General features: G+C 39.6%; 1 protein-coding gene across 1 annotated transcript in view; it reads right to left on the bottom strand.

Moving 5' to 3' along the window:
* ARHGAP24 (Rho GTPase activating protein 24) overlaps positions 1–14,364 on the bottom strand; it is a 214,590-nt gene that overhangs the window by 162,475 nt on the left and 37,751 nt on the right. The window lies entirely within an intron of this gene.

Below are 14,364 nucleotides of genomic sequence, written 5' to 3'. Positions count from 1 at the left end.
CATCTCTTTCTTTCTTCTCCCAACCCTGACCATTGTATCTCTCAAAGCAGATCATCACAGTTTTCCTCTCCAGAGGGACTTTCTACCACTTCACTCCTGCTGGGCACACGGTGACTGAATTATTAACTGTGTAAGCAGTTAATTGAGAAATCTATCATTGAACCTTCTTGCTGACTACACATGCATTAACAAACTACACAATGTGCAGCAGTTCTTTTCTGCATAGTACCTATTATTCACAGTCACCCTACATAAAAAGCCTTTATGCTCTTCCTGAATGTTTGCAACACACTGGGGACCTGCTGGACACAGCTCACTGGATAATTGGCAGGGGGGTTGCCTTTAGCTGGTTTCATTCTCCAACAGCCATTTGTCCCACTGCTGGCATTACCACCAATTTGAGAGAAGCACAGGCATTGTTCTAAAATCTCATTTTACTGTCTGGTTTGTTTAACATTAATTTTCTATTGTGCAATGTTAATTTAAAAGTGTCTACACACTGAGATTTAGAGATCATTCTGCAAAAAAGCTTTTTTGTCCCTGTATCATCCACAGAGCATACCTTCATGAGCTCTACTGTGAGCTGCCTAAGGTTTTAAAAAAATAGTGGCTGAAGCCTTTTATGGAAAAACACTACAAGCCAAATACTGAACCTAATGCTATTTGCAGATGCACACTGTGCTCACAAGATGAGCCAAGCAGAATAATGCAAGCAAATAATTATGCTCTGAAGAAAACAGAGAATGTGAAGAATGGTGGTTAACAAATGAATGCAAGTCTTGCCAGCTCTCTAGGTCTGGAAGTTCAGCTCTTCCTCCCCACACCTGCTGTGAAACCCTGGTCCAGTTCTCTAGCTGCTCATTTAACATGCTCTTCCCTTGATCTCTGGTTACATTCCTCGAGCCTACACAGAACAGCTAAATTTTCTCATACAGCCCCCTCTGACCACTTCACCCTCCCTCCCAAGGTCAAATGCTACATTCATGTCCAAACTCACACAGCACCACATTCAAGCCCCTGATCTGAAAAAGACTGCACAGCTCTGCATGCATGTATTTAACCTCCCTCTGAAATTATCCCTGCTTGCACCCTCTCGACACTGCCAGCTCAAATTAGACTCTGCAAGCTACAAACGTCAACTCGACCAGCTCACATTTGAGCTACTATATCCACAAAGCACTTTTATTGCTGGTATCACAGTATTGGGCAGCATCTCCTCTGACTCTCCACAAGTAGTCCCATTCCAGCAGCAAAGAGATGGCAAGACAGGGGTTATGGAAATCCATCATCCATGCCCTGCAGATGGTCTAAGTCCTGATACTGGATGCTTCCAGAGAAAGCCAAATGTGAAAAATATTTAAGGGCCTTTCAACCTTGCCTGTCTCCTATTTCCCCAGCTCTGCTCCTCTCCCAAAACACAGTGCAATAGGACAGAGAGGAAGAGGAGGAGGAGCACACCGTGGATGTTCACAGTGTAAAAAGCAATATAAATTAAAACAAAAGTAGAGAATAGACACTCTCTAGCAGACTCCATCCCTCTCAAGTATACAAGCTTGCTCTTCTTTTCAACAGTAATACACTCTTTTGGATATTAGGGTAACCTGGAAGCTGATGAAGGAATACCTGTGGTTAACTCAAGCCTTTCCAAGTAAGAGAAGAGGGTCTGGAAAGCATCTTGCATTTCTGAGGTCCTGTAGCATACTGGAGACACATAACTGTGGATCACTGCACTAGATGCAGGTCACATGGCTGCCATTACAGAGAACATCGCACAACTGCACCACCATGGCCTACTTCTGAGGGCTGTACTAAATGATACTTTTATATATACTCATGAAGGAAAGTATTTGAGAAATAGTGGAATATCTGGGGGGAAATTTTTTATTGTAAATACAGTGAACATGCATCATCCAACTAATGACATTTTTTTAACTTCTTCAGTGGAAGACACTGAGAGACACTCTCTTAGTCTTAGTAGTACAGATTCCATACACAACACTGCTTTAGCTAGTACAAAATTGCTTCAAGTCAAACAAAAGCACACATACACAGCTAATCTGAATTTTACACTGGTGTTCTCAGCAGGACACAACCATAAGAATTCTCAATACTGTCATCTTTTGGAATATCAACAGAGGCAGCAACAATTTAATATAGCAGACCTTCTTTTTGTTTAATTAAACATTTCATTAGAAAAACTACTGTACATATGTAGGGAGTGATCATATTGGAAAAGTCCAAGAATACAGCTGTGTTGTGAATGTGAGCCAAGAATGCACATCTTGGTTCTACTTTGTGTTTTCCTCATGTCAGTTTAATTAGCTTTATTTACAATGTTAAATTCTCTCAGATAGAGAAATTGAATCAGCCTTTTATGCATTCAGAGCAGTAGATGAGTTTTCCTCACCAGTTAATTGGATACTTCTTTTCAGTGTAGCAAAGGGATAGCAAAATAATCACTGTGTTTTACTAAACCAGCTATTACACTAAAGAGGTTAAAATAAATACCAGCATGCACACTTAGTTGTTTTTAAAATTGGTTGCCGTCTGTTTCTTGCAATCACAAACAGGTCTTGCGAGAAACATCTCATAAAACCAAGGGTCACATAGCACTGGTTTTAAAATCTTGATTTCACACTAGAATGGAGTCTTGAGTTTTCACAGTCAAAATTCACAAGTGCCTTGGAAAATGTAAAGCTCCTGCTTGGAAAGGAGAAGCAAGAAGGACTGGGCCTTATCTTCCCAGTGAAGGCTGCCAGTGATAGCACTGACATTTGCTAGATTGAAGCCTTTTTATTGGAACAAGTGCTTTACTAGAAAATGGAGACTATTTTAAGGAAAAAAAGCTCACCATTTCCTCTCTAGCATGTCTTCAACATAATGCATATGAATCATTGTCTCCAACTGGCTCAGAACAGCTTGATTACTCATGAAATGCTTTACTTCACCTTGGTATGAGCCAGAGGGTAGAAACTTACCTTATGCACTTCTTTTTGTCACATTATAAAATACTGAAGATTTGTTTTCCTCTGTAGCCTCCACTTCAGCTTAGGTTAACCTATTTAAAAATGAGGCGATTGGCCAGAAAATTAAAAGCCAGAAACTTCAGTACATAAAAAAAGTTGACACAGAGGATCTGTATGTTTTCTTTTTTCAGCTATGACTTGTACTTCTTTTTCTCGGATAGTGCTGGTTATATAAATGACATTATATAAATACAGACAGAAAATGAAGAAACACACCTGGAATAACAATCAAACCTATGAAGCAAAAGGGAAAAGATCTCCTGTTGATCCATAGGTAGTTAAATGCAACGTATGTTTTACAGCCTAGACTGTGACTGAAATCTAACACTGAGCTTCTTCTAGACTAATCTGTGAACTCTCATGCCAACAATGCACCTTCAGGAGCCCACTATTACACGTATCTTGCTAAGCCTCATCCCCATGTAGCTTTTCACTCCAGGAAAGAAAACTGACAGGAGAGTTTGGACACTGCATGGAATTTAACACAACTTCATTAAAGGAAATTAAGCCATCTTAATGCTCATGAGACTGATCTGGCGTTCTTGAGAGGCATAAAGAAGGTCACAGTACAGTAAACTTCACATCGTTAGACCTCCTTTTCTCTTCCAACACCTCTGTATGTCTCATCCAAGCTCTTCCCATGGCCAATCTGTCTGCTCTTAAACATTTATGTAAGGAATTGTGAAAACAAATTGAGCTCAGTCTGCCTTTTCCCTTTATCCTCTTCAAAGATGTACTATCAGGAGCTGCAACAAATACCAATCACACTGGCATTTCTCATGAGGTGTTTTCCCAAAAAGTCCCTCTAGGCAATATTTTGCCTGTTGAAGGGGATTATTTCTATAAAACATAAAAAAAAGCTGGTTTATGTAGCACATCATCTGTTTCATTTATTAGAAAGTAGATCATTACACTGGATTTAAGAGTATGCAGATGGAGAGGTAATACTGCATTAAACAAAAGACACCAAGAAAATCTGTGAAGCTCACTCCGAGATGGTGTGAGCATGGTTAGTGATTCTGTATTAGAAATGAAAGGTTTTATAAAAAAGTGTACTGAGCAACAACTTCATTTGCAAAAAAAAGCATCAGGAGAAACACAACATATAAATTATTAGCTAAATATGCTTTCAGCTTGCAGAAGCTGAATATATTTTCAGTAATTGCTGGTACACAATGGAATAGGTATCACTTTTAAGACCTGGGGGAAATCTGGCATCCTAACACTAGGCAGTATGTGGCAAATAAAAACTTTCAAGGATGACAGATTGAAGTTCTTAACAATATCCTTTTTCCACACAAATACTAAACCTCTTCTTCAGATGTGGAGCTTTATTTATTGCTCTTTAAGTGAGGAAAAGGCAAAGAAGGAAGAAGAAAAAAACCTGCAAGTGTTTCTCGTTCTCACTGGGCTCCAAAACATGTAAATAATTCCCTATTTCTTTCAAATGGTTGACTTTTTTTTTTCCCCTCTTGCTAGAGTGTTTGTCCTTTTTAAAATTAATTTTCAAAGGACTAAATCTCTGATTAAACAGGCAGAAAAAGAAGCTGGTCCTCACCAAAGACAAGTGGGCAGCCTGAAGGGTGACTTCAGTGTTCCTCATAGCATAAGGACAGAAACACGGTAATTAATAGGTACAGGACCATGGCATGCAGGCTTTTAATTGCTCCCCATCCTTCACCTGTCTAGCACTATTTCAGGGCTGAAGAGTCATCCCTCCAATCTAAAGGATGCCTGCCATATTGCCTTTCCTTATGGGAAGAAAGGAAAACTTTAGTTTGATGCAACAGGTATGGAAACACAAAAGGAAAAAAAAAAGGGCAAGTGAGGAGTCCTAAAACAGAGCTGAAACCTATGGATCAGGTGAGGAAAGGCTACACTGCTGAGCCATGGTGCAAGACTCCTGTGAGATCCCTAATGCATTCTGGCAAATGCACATATAGTGCCTCGCTAAAGCATTAGCTCATATACCTAAATCACAGCCTTATGTCTTTTTCTTGTCACCTACAGGACCAGATCCCTACCCTAATGCTCAGTTTATGTCAACCAGCTTCCAAAATGCATGCCTGTGTCTATGAAAGTCCTTAGTACTCTTCAATTGCTTGTGGTTGTTATTCGGGAGTAAGAGAGTGGAAACACTTCAATTACTCACTCCAAGCAGGAGCTCTTTGTGGGTAGCTGCGTAGACTTTTAATGGATTTTATTCTGCAGTCCAAGCAGTAACAGAAAGTTTTTGTTAGTTCAACTTCTGTGCTGCAAGCCTGCTGAAAAGGATGTCCCTCCAGCACTAGAAGTTAATTTAGCTGCTTCTGTTACCGTTCAACCCTTGGCCTCCATTCTGAGGCTGCCAACACAAATACCACCTGTGAAAGCCATTCTCATAAACTTGGTCTGTATGAAGGGATTTGAAATGTCTGGCTCAGCTCATCAGGGAACACGTTGGCATCCCAGAGGCTCTAACAACTGAGACACCAAGGAAGGGGTTTTTTTTTGTCCACAGTGCTTATGTTAACGTAGCACATCTTCACCATGTTGCTGTATTTGAACTTGCATAGAATTCATGTCATTTTTCATGTGAGGAGCCTAAAGTCACTCAGAGGAGTATTTATTCAGTCCAGCTGAATCAAGCTGAAATCAGTGGACTTGCACAAGTGCTGCTAAAAATTATTGCTAGAATCAGTTCTCAGCTACTACATTTACAGCAACATTTTTAAGTCAGTCCCTTACAACATGCAAGGAAATAAGCAAGCACACCTACGATGTCTTTATGAAGGGACATTAAGCATGGCCTACACAGGATAACAGAACCAAATGAACTTTTCCACATCTCATACATTCTCTCAATAGCATATCCTAAGCTAGAAGCTAGCAGCAGCAGCTCCAGGTTATGAGTTGATCAAATGTTACTGAATTTCACCTGACAGGCTCCAAAAAACCCCCATCCATATCTATTCATTACCTCTGGTGTTTGTCCTTAAATAAAACAAACATCACATAGCCTCTGCTGCCCAAATTAATGGGAGCGTGGAAAAAAAAAAAAACCTTTGGAACTATTAAGGTTCTACATATTGAAAGAGAAAGCATTACATTTACTTAACGATTCATTTGGAGATTGATTTTCACAAAATTTCACCTTACAGCCTCACATGTCTGGGCAGCAGTAGTCAGGTTAGTTGATTTACTCTGCTGCTGCTGCTGCTATTAAGTAAGGAAAGCTAATAAGAAACATCTAGAGCAGACCACTGCTGTCTGACTAAATATGACAAAAGGCATTTCACTGCAGTGGAGTTCATAATACAAAACCACGGACATGATTAGGAATTTAGATCAGCACATTTCAGACAAGAAGGTGGTGGTAAGAAGACAATCAATAACAACCATCCAACGTAATATCAGGTGCATTTTTTAACCAGCAGCAGCCTGACACTATCCTTACTCCTCTCCACAAAACTTCATTAACCTGTTAAACATATGTTCATTATCATCCACCAGAAATGCACTTTCCACCAGGTAGCCAACAGAGAAAAGAAGATAGACAGCATATCCTCTTTCTTCCCTGTCCCAAACCCTGGCACGAGCCAGAAACAGAGAGGAAATAAGGGAGGGAAAGATAGTAGGAGCATAAGAAGGTTGAAGACTGTTAAAGACTGGGCAGCCCCACCATCATGGAAAAGCAACTCTGTACCACGTAGTGGTCTCTTACATTTGGAAGTACTGCTCATCCATGAAACTCAATGAAGCATGCTAAGGGTTGAACTTCAGAGTTAGCAAGTTATTACAAACAAGCTAGTTCCCTGGTCTCATGAAGTGAAAGGTGGGGGCAGTTCTCTGAACATTTGGACTAAGCAGATGCATTGGCTGCCAAGAACTGAAATTAAGCTGTTGGCTGGTTTACATCTTATTAGAGCACCTCTCCTTTCCAACCTAACAGCAGGTGTTGGCTGAGTATAATTATACACACAGTTTATACAACACATGGTAGCATACTTGAGAGCTTTAGCTCTGAATGCACACATGGGTCAGTGGTGCTAGCATTTTCAACCAGTGCCACGAGGCATTTTTGCTTTGTTCCATTATAAAAATATTTACTGAAACTGATTTCCCAGTTTGGATTGATTAAAGATACTTGTTCCCAGACTTCTGTATTTATTGTTCCCAAATGGCTTTGAAAGAGGACCTGGGGCTGTACCGCCTGCCACATGAACAGGCATCATCTTCTCTTTACCATCCTGACTTTTTGAGTTCAGTTATAACAACAAAAAGTACCAGTGGAATGCACAAGTTCAAACACCATGAAAGGTTCACATTTCCCACCTACCACACTGTCTCAACTCAGTGAATTTTGAACTTCGGTGACTGGACTGCTTTTCTCAAGCTTTCTCTTAAGAGGGGATAGACCTGTCCTCAGATTTGCACAGCATCAAGGCTCACTGTTGGTTTTTTTTTAGGGTAGGTGTGTGTCAAAATGCATTGAAGAGGCTGATTATGGAAAACATTTACAAACTTTTAGTTTTAGTTTAAACTGAAGATCTACTCAGGCACCTGGGAACCACTGGGGGCATGGGGAATAGGAAGGCAACCATTTAATTCTGTTATTTTCCAAGTTGTCAGATGGGATGGAGACACTGAACTATGTTAGAGAGCAACAACTATACAAGTGATTCATTATGAACATTACAGGCACTGGGAGAGGAGAGGGGAAGCTATTTCACCAGTCAACATATTCTGAGGGAAAAGAAGACCCCTGGGAAGTGGGGGCCAGAGCTAGATCTGAAGAAAGAAGAGCAGCAATGCATGAAGGACAAAGACTGCACCTGAGAGCTGTTTTGAAAACTCAGTCAAATTCAGGGAAAATGAAAAGCTACAAGCCCTCGGGAATGAAGCGTGCACAGATTTAAACAAATTGGTATAATAGCAGGATAGAGCAGTTTGCAGATGTTGCCAGTACAGTCACAGCAATGACACAACTGCTGCATGCAAAGCTGACGAAAACAGACACTGAATACTCCTTGCATTGCACTGAAACCTAAAAACCATCTTCACAGGGGAGCACAGTTTCCAACTGCGTAAGCTGGGGCAAAGCATATAGCAAGAACTGCCTGATTTTGGCACAGAATCCATAGCTTTACACAGTGTTTAGTGACACTCCTGTAATTAATGTGGTAGTGAATGCTTGAGGAGAAACCTTTTTTCTTACTGTGAAATCTTTTAAGACTCCTACTGGGCTTAACCCAAGGACTTAGAAGTTTTTCAAAGGAACAAAAAACAAAGAACAACTACTGAAAATTCAAGTTCCCATTTTTGGTCTGAAAGAAGCAGAAAAGGGGATTAAAATTGGAAGTTGATCACCTCCAAGTTGAGTACCTCAGTAATGGACCTTGTGGCTATTCGTCTCAGGCTGAGAGAAATTTAGCCCTGTGAATTTGAGAAACTCTTTCCCAGCAGCAGAATAATGGCACTAGAAAGACCCTGGTTTCAAATAAACTTAGCCTTATCACACTAATTTCTCATGTACTGAATTCCCATGGGTATCCACTGACCAAAGTGTATTACTCCCTTGAAAACACATAAGTCACTGAAGTAAAAAAATGTGTCTCTATCAATAAGGTTGCTGAAACCTGCAGCAGTAAATTACTTAAACACTTACAAAGGCACGCAGGTATTAAAAATAGCAGAACTTTCTACTGCATGTAAAAGCTAACACCTGTCCTTAAGAATCATTCCTGTATTCCAAAAACTTCACTGCTTTAGTTGCAAAAGCCTGATTATACTCATATACTTGAGGAGCCATTCTCTGAAAACCCATAAAAAGGGCCAAATCAGTTTTGGGGCTTTCACTTCACTTTCTGCACTGAACAGCCACCACTGTAGCAATTCACTGCATGAGGAAGACCAGGTTTCAGATCACTTTTCCTGTTGCCATACCATGCCATACCCGGTTCTGTCTCAGAAAAAAAGCATAAAACTCTGCTACTCTCAATCAGACAAGACACAACTCTTCTCACCTCGTGTGAAACTCAATCAGTGACACAATGAAACAGTTAAATTTTCTATGTAAAACTTGTGAGACGTTAAGTTCAGTGGATGATCGGAAAGGAAAAAAAATGCAGTTGTCATAAGTAGAAAGGTATGTTACACAGAGGCTTCTCTTCCTTAACTAAGCGTTTCAAAAAACAGGAAGTATCATTACACCAGGAACACGTGGCTAACACAAAATCTGTTTCCAGTTTGCATGACATGCAAAACTGCAGTGAGCAGTGCCTTACTTCAGTGAGCTTACACCAAGTCAAAAGCCATGAAGGGAAAGAAAATAAAGAAGAGATGACACTCCAGATGGACATCCTTCCATACCACTGCATTCACATGAAGCATTTAAGGTGTGCTTTCTGATGGATTTTTTTTTTTGTGTGGAGTCTTTTTGGTCATTTTTGAAGTTCTGTTTCTACTACCCTCAAAAAATGTACCCAGTAGCCAACAGCTGAAAGCCTTTCAGATAAATCCTTTCATTACTGGCAAACATCACTGCTGATGTCAAGAAAATCCTATTTAATTTCATCTAGCATATTGAGTTTCTAGCGAAATTCCTGAGAAAATTGATTTTTCTATCACCCCTCCCATTTGTTTTGACACCTGCATAATTTCATTTACAGTTCACAATAGGTTCGCACAGGCAAAGGCTCACCCAGCAGCACATGTCCATCCCAAACTGTTTCTAGCTGCCCAGATTAATAGCAAGTTTTTTCCTAGAAATGGAAAAAAAAACCCCTCATCATCAGTGGTTTGGACACTCCTTGCTGTTTTCACGTCAAGTCCCTGAATTTGCTTTGTGAAAGGTGGAGTTGTGAGCAAGGCTTACAAAGCCAAGTGTGCAGAGATGTGGTGCTTTACCATCCTTCCTTCCCCCAGAAACACTGAGGGAGCTGCTCTTACAAATCATAGCAAAATCTACTGAGGAGTTGTTTCACTTGCAATGCTGCTCTTCAGTATTTACACAAAATCTGGTTCTTGTTGCTTTCCAGAGACAAGTACCAGAGTGCACACTCTGATCTCCCTGATGGAAAATGGTCTAGGCAGTAAGGAGAGATTGCCACTTCTTGTGATGTAGTTTTGAAGTGCGTGGACCATTAGGTTTTCACCCTTCACACAGAAACCTCATAAAAAACCATGATGCTCAATCTCTAATCATAGTCAATACTAATACTGAAGGATTTTGCCTACTGACAGGCTAAATTTCAAATTATGCAATCATCATAATAATTTCTATTTACATTTATTAGAAGCTTTATCTTAATTTAAAAATGCAAGTGTAATTTGTCAAGATTCCTATTCATGCTGTTAAATGGATTTCTCTGTCAATTAAATTTTTATACAAATCATATCTAATGGGAAACACCAAACCTGGCAAGGGATACAGAGAAAAGAATAACAAAGAAGGGCTTCTACGGGTATGATAATCAGAAAAGGAAGTTTAAAGAAGGTGTACCCACCCCAATAAACAACGCTGGTAAATGCATCTTTAAGGTCCCTTCCAACCCAGCCCATTCTATGATTTGTTCTATGATTTTGACAGAAAGCAATACTTCTATATTCTGTTTGTACATCAGAGACTGCCTTTCTCTTACAAATAGTAACCTGTACTTAACTTTGCAGCTGCCACTTACTCACTTTCAGTCAAAGACCAATTCAAATGCCACATTCAAGATCCACACTTTTCCACTTTGGTCTTACAAAGATATTGTGAGCCACTGAATACTGTTCAGCATTACTCAAGCCAAACACTTAGGAGCTAAGTAAGATCTTGAAGATAAAAACTGCACAATAAAATGTTCAGGATGGGATATAGACTGAAATACCAGCATATCACTGCTTTCAGGTATACACCAAGTGTTTCCTGAAGGGTAGTTCAGAGCTCTTCAAGATGTCTCTGCTTAGCACACTCAAATTCAAGTCCATAAGCCAAGCTGAATCACAACAACACTAAACAGGAGCTTAAACCAAAAATGCTATTTAGACTGGATGAGCTTGTCCATTCTTGTTCACTTACAACCTAATACCAATGATTCTCCATCAGCACAGGTTACCAAGCTTCTCTCCCATAAACTCACTTCCTCAGTAACAGCAGCAGAGTGAGACAGCAAAAACTGCAACAAGGAGACAGTGCTTCAAAGCTCCCTCTTCCTGCTCTGTACAAAACCACAGGAAAAGCATGCTGTCTCACTGAGATGCCACTGACTTCCTCCTCCCATATTCAGTTAAGACCACGTCAACCCTGACACAGCTGGAGAAGTTAACCATAGGAGAGAAGAAAGCAAGAAATGCATTTTCATGGGCTGCATTTAAACAACAGCTGTACTGTGGGACAGGGAATGCTAAATTCTGCCTTCTTTCAGCTGCCCACATTTCAAGCTTGGATAGCTGACCTTCACATCTAGCATAATACTAGCTTTCTACAGCACAAAACAGTAGAAAGAATTAACAAAGTAAATCCATTATCACTTCCAAGAAGTCAAGATAACACAGAATTATCAGAAATCAGATTTTATTCCTTCACGTGGTTTGCTGCTCATTTATTAGGTTTTTTTGTCTTCTGGAATTCACTAGATTATTGCTATCCATATTCACATCTTCAGTAAACAGAAATGCCATTTTTGCCAGATCCTCAGAGATATTTCAAGGATATCACAGCAAAAGATAGATGCTATTCTTACTGATAAAACATTACTAGGGAAAGGTTCTTGTGTTTGATGATAACAGAGAATCGATGACAATTCTCTGACCTTGACTATGAGACTAACAGCTGTGTACTGCTTTTTTCTTCTGTTGTTCTTCACCAGCTCTCTGTGCCTGAAGGCACAGGTTGGCAGAGAGAATTCCCCACACTCATACTGATAGTTAATGACTTTTAAATTTAATATTCTTGACACCAAGGAGATGTACACATACTGACTAAAGCATATGTGGTAGCTATCACTATCACTAGCAGGAAATGAGCATGCTTCAGGAATTCCAAAGCATTTAGATGGTTTAGACACAAAATGCTCCTTCCTCTCTTTACTCCCATTATACACAGTCACTTAAAGAACAAAAAGTCTGACAGATCACAATATTTTTCTGAAATTCGGTTCTATTCACATCTCCTTCACTTTCAAAAACACAAACATCATGGCATAATTTCTGGTACAGACCGAAAACAGAACCCAAGCCCAAATGCTCAGGACACTTGCTGCATTTCCACCAGAAATTGAATTCTGCTTTTCTCTAATTCACATTAAGGCTATGAACATAAGCCCACTGGCTTGTCTTGTCCTCTCCAGCTATAGTACTTCCACCTTCCATTTATATAAATATAAATATATACACAAGGTGTGCAATTAGAACATTCCTCAGTGAGAGTAACCAACACTCTCTGCCTCCTTCCAAATACAACCAACCAGTAAGCAAAATAAAAACTACAATCCATTTTGGAACAAAAACTCATTAACCTTCTTCCATTATGTTTTTGTCTAAAAGAATTATTGTACATTATACAGACCGCACAATCCAGTAGTGAACAAACAGGTATTCATAATAAATACAGAACCAATATTACATAGTAAATATAACAAAATACCTCTTGCCATTTCCTAATGATATCTCTATGCATTGAAAATTCATGGTATCAGTGGTGTTCTTTGCTTTAGCTCTCCACAGCAAGAACAACAGGGCTCCCAGAAGGTCATAGTGATTTTCTTGTCAAAGTTAATGCAGCAAACCCTTCAGTGTAATGGGAAAAAAACCATTTCTGTATATGGCATTGAACCTGGGACATATTTCAGAAACTGACACTTGTGCAGTTTTCTTCAGAAACATTCCAAAAAATACACTAAGGTGAGATATTGACTGATCCTAATTTGGACAGGCCCATTAATTTTCCAAACCTATTGGCATATTTTAAGTTACACTTCTCTCAGCACTTCTCCCACCCCTCTTGGTATCTCTAGGTGTCTCCACGAACTTACTTGAGACTTCAGTGGAAAATTCAAATAAACTTTTAGGTATTTAATCAACTGCTACCTAATTATCACAGGTATCAGAAGATCAGAATTACCACCTCCATTTCACAAAGGGGAAGTAGCAAAGTCAATAGGATCTTCTGAAGTCATCCCACAGGTCAGCAGGAGCCAGACAAGAAGATAATTTGGGCTCCACAGTGCTGTAGAAAGCTCCACGCAATACAGCATTGTGCCAGCTCTCAAAAAGTCCTGAAGTCTTTACATGCAAACATACTGCCAGATGTCAAGTGCTAGCAAGTAGAGTTATATTCTGGAAACTCAATATCTGCCCTGCAAACATTTTTATTTTGATGGCTGCTTTTTTCACTCTTAATTGCCAAAATACATACATGGAAAGATATATTGTATTTCCCAGAAGTTACTGGCTATTTCATATTCAAATTAGTAATCCTAACATAAAATTTGTAAATATACAGTGTGTTATTTATCTGAGATAATTTTAAGGAAAACAGCTACCAAGGCTGTGAAATTGGTACTTAGTAATTAACTCGAACTTTGGAAACAATTATCTCAAGACTGAATACTTTTTCTAACAGGTGCACTACAATGCAAGCTGTAAAACTCGACCAAGTGTCATGACCTGTTCCATACAGGAAACTAGATCAGATGGGGTTTATGCCTCTGAGAACTCCCTGTGAAATTCCACATAAATACATACCATGAGAAATTTAGTAGCCACAAAAAACACGAGTGTGGTTATTATATTTTAATATCTGCACAGAAGTAATTCACAGATGTCAGAGCTTTTTCTAAAGTCACAAGCATCTAAGAAACTAAGACTATCATACTCCTGTAGGTGCTAGCACAAGATCTTTCTTAACTTACTATCACAGGGGCTCAGGCCTGCCCTGACCCAAGAGGCAGCATTTTTTCTCTACTCATATGGCATTCTAGAGACAGGCAGCCCTAAAGCATGGTGGTGGAAAAGCTAAATAAACAGGAAAATAGATGAGGAGTAAGGAGCAGTAAATCACCACAACAGAACCAAGCAGCAAACAGCAGTCTGTTTCTGTATTACAGATGGCAATGCATTCAGGCTACGGTCTTATGGGATTTCCTATTTGGGAAGACATAAAGGAGGGATACTCCACCTTGTAAGTGGAAAAAAAAAAAAGAAGTACTTTTTCAAATACAGCTTATTCATCTGCCTCAATCAAGCCCATCCAACTGACTTCTGCTACTTGAACTTTATGTATACTTCACTCCCTCTGAAATGCTGAAATGAGAAAACCTGACCTGGAAAAGGGAGTTTTAGAAACGAATCTGATGGAGAAACCATACCAACT

The sequence above is a fragment of the Corapipo altera genome, unplaced genomic scaffold (assembly GCF_003945725.1).
Source record: "Corapipo altera isolate COAL_440 unplaced genomic scaffold, ASM394572v1 69, whole genome shotgun sequence".
Classification (NCBI taxonomy): domain Eukaryota; kingdom Metazoa; phylum Chordata; class Aves; order Passeriformes; family Pipridae; genus Corapipo; species Corapipo altera.
The sequence above is the reverse complement of the archived record's forward strand: the minus strand, read 5'-3'. Positions and strand labels throughout refer to the sequence as shown.